The sequence below is a fragment of the Palaemon carinicauda genome, chromosome 15 (assembly GCF_036898095.1).
Source record: "Palaemon carinicauda isolate YSFRI2023 chromosome 15, ASM3689809v2, whole genome shotgun sequence".
Taxonomy (NCBI): Eukaryota; Metazoa; Arthropoda; class Malacostraca; order Decapoda; family Palaemonidae; genus Palaemon; species Palaemon carinicauda.
Window position 1 is genome coordinate 100,141,555 of NC_090739.1, and position 5,000 is coordinate 100,146,554.

Consider the following 5,000-nt stretch of genomic DNA (forward strand, 5'->3'; position numbering starts at 1 on the left):
GGAAATATGTTGGAGATTGTGGTATCTGAGAGCACCTCTCTGGGAGCCCCCTCTCACCATGGTATAATTACTCTCTCCCATACCGCTGAGCGCAAGAGGAAATAAACAAGTATATATATATATATATATATATATATATATATATATATATATATATATATATATATATATGTATATATATATATATATATATATATATATATATATATATATATATATATATAGATATATATATATTATAATAACCCTCCTATCACTATTTAGCATTTCTAATTACACCTATTATTGTGTATAATTTTAGCGCCATCTATTGATTGCTGATCGCAGCGGACAGCATGAATGAAATTACCTTTTGTTATTTTTACGTATGTAATCCTTGGAAATGTTTACTTCCAAGCTCTTTCAAGCTAATACTTTTGAGTTCGTTATCCGGTGGCTAATTCTTCACTTGTTTCTAGTGTTTATTAAGTGATTATTTGTTATTATTTTGTTATATATTTATACGTGATTTAAAATAAGTAAAGTCTTTGTTTAATTTCAACTTTAATTTGATCATTCTCCTAATATATCTACTGTACCTACATGAAGTGTTGCCCTCATTACTGAGAATTTATGAATGAATAGTCAAGTGGAAAGCTGAAGTTGTGACAAATTGGGGGCCTGTGTCCGGGATGAACTTACGTATGTGTTACGCTTACGCTCGATCTTGACGGATTGTGAAATTCATTTTGTTGTTTCTCTAAAATGATGGACAACATGAGTGTAGTGTATTAGTGATATTTTGCTAGTTCATAACTGACCACCACCGGATAGTGTTCTCCAGCGCGCTCACACTTTCACCTAGAGAATGTCGTGTTGTTACACGTCATCTTAAGCATACATCGAGATTTTGGAGGACGTGCAGGCAGGGTAATGGCATCCTAGAATTCGTCATTCTTTTAACCCTCGACTCTGTTGACTACCATCGCTTAGCGATATCTTCATAGTCGCCCCAACTTCTCGAGGTGCTTCGAGGCATTCAAAACCTCATCATAAGGAATTGAAAGATTCCTTCCTTAGGAACTTCTGCTCCTCTTACTCAGGGTAAGACCTTCGCTCTTTAAAGGATTTCGGCTTCATATTTTTACGACCACGTGGTCAAGAACTTCGTTCCACCTCGATGAATATTTAAAGGTTTATTCCTTGTTCAGGTAACTCTTGGTACTTCCAATTATTTACTTCATTCAAAATATTTTATTCAAGATTATTAGTGGTTGTGCATTATGGGTGAACAAAGTTTTCTGATTGGCATGGATTATTAAAGCCTTGTTCATTTAAGTGAATTTCTGAATATTGTAGGACTTAAGGATTAAGGAAATTCCTGTGGTTTGTGGGTGCCTTCGCACCATAAATCCATGAATGCCCTGACGTTTTTAAGTCTTAAAGCTTGTGTATAGTAGTAATATAATTTCCAGTGATATTTTCCATTTTATCAGTATTGAGAGATGCCTTTTGATCTTGAAAAATTTTTAGGTGCACCCAGGGAGCACCTAAATACACTACACGTAGCTAAAAAGGACCAGCTTCGCCAAATAGCTGTAAGGGCAAGAATATCTGTAGGTCATGCTGTGGTGAAAGCTGAATTATTGGGAAAGATATTAGATTTCCTGATAAATAGTGGTAACATAACTGAAGAAGAGGCTCTTCCCTTAAGGCCTTTAACACTTGAACGAGGTGCTGCTCGTACTGTTACTATAACTGAAGACCCAGAGATAGTGAAATTGAAACTCCAACTTGAACTGCAGCAGTTAACACTAGAAGCTGAACAAAAAAGGCTTGAAGCTGCAAATGCCGCAGTAGAAACTGAGCAAGGAAGACTTGAAATAGAACGTAAAGAAAAAGTTCTGTTGGAAAAGGAACTATCAGCCATAAGAATAGAAGAAAGGTTGGCAGAAAAACAGCTACCCGATGCTTTTGACCTTAGTAAAGCACGCAAACTCCTGCCTGTCTTCGATGAAAAAGATCCTGATGTTTTTTTCATTACTTTTGAAAACACTGCAACGTCTCTCAACTGGCCTAGAGACCAATATGTTCTCTTAATCAGAAACTCCTTCAAAGGAAAAGCTGCATATGTGGCAGCACAACTTGTCCAAGAAAGGGATTATGAAGTCTTTAAAACTGCCATATTAGATGCTTATAGTGTTACAGCAGAAGGGTATAGTAAAGTCTTCAGACAAACTTTGAAGAACCAAGCTCAAACCTATCTAGAGTTTTTCACATTGAAGTTGAAGCAGTTTAATAAATGGATAGATAAGGAACAAATAACTACTTTAGAACAATTAAAGAATTTAATAGTTTTAGAAGAATTCCTGAGGCGTATTCCAGCTAATGTGTTAATGTTTATTAGAGAAAAACAAGAAAAAATTGGCAAAAGGGCTGCCCTATTAGCTGATGATTACCATCTCATTACCATCTCATTCATAAACTTAAACCACATTCGTCCTCACCTTCATCTTCCCCCCAGGTTTGTACTTTTTGTAAGAAAGAAGGTCATCATATTAAAGACTGTCCTAGTCCCAAATGCAAAGCATCTCATGGTAAGGCTTCTCCTAATGCTTTTTCACAAGGACCTAAATCAGGGAATACTGCAAATAAAACTACTCTTCACTGTGCTCAACCTCTATCAGACTTTACAGCATTTACATATCCTGGTAAAGTAAATGATATTCCCGTGCAAATTTTGAGAGATACAGGGTCATCTCAAACTATCATTAGCTCAAAGTTAAAAGATTTAGCTAAACCAACAGATCAGTATGTAACTGTGTCAGATTTGACTTGTCAAAAGGTTTTACCTATTGTACAGATTTCTCTTGATTGTCCTTATTTTAAAGGTTCAACTAATGTCTCCTTGTTGGATTCTGACCTGCCTTGCAAGAACATAGACATGATACTTGGTAATGAATTGGCTCAAACTAACGGTACTCCTAGTCTTATCATTACGCAGCCTGAAGTAATGATCGAAAAAGCTTGCAAAGAGTTTTCTCCGGTGGTAAAGCTTCCCTGCCAAGTAGTCACCAGGTCTACAACCTCAACTTCTAGCGACACTGAACACAAAGGTAAGGTGGATCAAAGTACCTTAGGTGAAAAAGTCCTTGCTGATCTTGTTGATATTCCCTCATATGAATTTGTAGAGTATCAAAGGTCTGATGATAGTTTGAAAGAATACTTTGATAAAGTAAAAGATGACGTTAATGAAAGTAAGTTACCATATTTTTATCTTGATAATAACATCCTTATGAGACGTTATAGACCTTTGAAGATTGCAGGACAAAATTCCTGGCATGATAGTTACCAGCTTGTAGCTCCTTCTAATCTTCGTGCAGTCTTATTGGATCTTGCTCATTCAGCAGATTCTCATCTAGGCATTTCCAAAACCTATAAGCGTTTGCTGGACGATTACTACTGGCCTGGTATGAAAGCTGATGTAAAGCACCACATAGAATCTTGCCATCCCTGCCAGGTAACTGGTAAACCAAATCAGAAAATACCTCCAGCACCATTAGTTCCTATTACAGTACCTAATTCTCCTTTTGAAAAGGTAATTGTAGATTGTGTTGGTCCACTTCCCAAAACTAAGAAACAAAATGAGTACATTTTAACCTTGTTGTGTCCAACTACTAGATTTCCTTTAGCCGTACCTATAAAAAACATATCTGCTAGAACAATTATTGTTAATCTTCTTAAAATATTCACCATTTTTGGTTTTCCAAAAGAGCTTCAGTGTGATCAGGGGACAAACTTCACTAGTGATTTGTTTAAGCAAACTTTAAAGCAGTTAAACATCTCTCATATTTTTGCTTCAGCTTATCACCCTCAGACTAATGGAGCCCTCGAACGAGTACACCAGACCATTAAAAACCTCCTGCGCAAGTACATTTGTGAAACTGGACGAGACTGGGATGAAGACCTGGATCTGCTTATGTATGTACTTAGGAGTACACCTAATGAATCGACTGGAATTTCTCCCTTCGAGATGATGTTCGGCCGCAGACCTAGGACGAACCTTAGTATGGTAAAAGAAAACATCCTAAAAGGTACTTACAAAGACCAGCAAGTAAGTATTCCGCAATACCTTCAAAGTCTTAAGATTAAATTTGACCATGTTTATGAATTTGCCAATCTGAATTTAACAAACAGTCAGATTCGAATGAAAAACCATTATGATAAAAAGGCCAAAATTAGAACTTTCAAAGTAGATGATGTACTTGTATATCGACCAGTTCCAGGAGCTCCATTGAGAGAAAAATTTATGGGTCCGTATAAAATCACTAAAAGGGTCTCTAAAACAACTTATGCAATTGAAACTCCAGATAAAAGGAAGCCTAGCCAGTTAGTGCACATTAATCTTATAAAACCATACCAATCTGCAAAGATTTCTCCACAGGTAGTTCACCTGATAAGTAGAGACTGATCACTCCACTCACAACTCGAGGATAACTACTCCCATCGAGACTTCTCCTACCCCGAAAAACCTAGTACCCGAGGCAGTTGATAATGATAAACTTTTAGCTCCCCTTGAGCCAGACGAAGAAGAAACTTTGGCTCATAATCATATTTTGTCATGGAAAGATGCTAGTAATTCACAGATTCTTTCTTTACTTTCACAGTATCTTGGTCATCTTCCTAAGGTGGAAAGAGAAGAATTAGAGGCTGTTCTGAAGTCTTATCCTGCAATATGTTCAGTCACTCCTGGTTGCTGTACCTTGGTGCAACATGATATTGTGCTAGAACCAAACGCCAATCCCGTTCGTCAACCTTTTTATCGGGTGTCCCATCGTTTATTACCAGCCTTGAAGGCTGAGGTTGAGTATTTACTAAAACTAGATTTGGCTGCACCAAGTAAGTCTCCCTGGGCATCGCCTTGTATTTTAGTAAAAAAGCCTAACAATTCCTATCGTATGTGTACGGATTATAGAAGGGTTAATTCTGTAACGATCAAGGATGCTTATCCATTACCTAGA

General features: G+C 37.0%; 1 protein-coding gene across 1 annotated transcript in view; it reads right to left on the minus strand.

Moving 5' to 3' along the window:
• LOC137654114 (uncharacterized) overlaps nt 1-5,000 on the minus strand; it is a 37,358-nt gene that overhangs the window by 19,963 nt on the left and 12,395 nt on the right. The gene's annotated exons all lie outside the window — the stretch shown is intronic.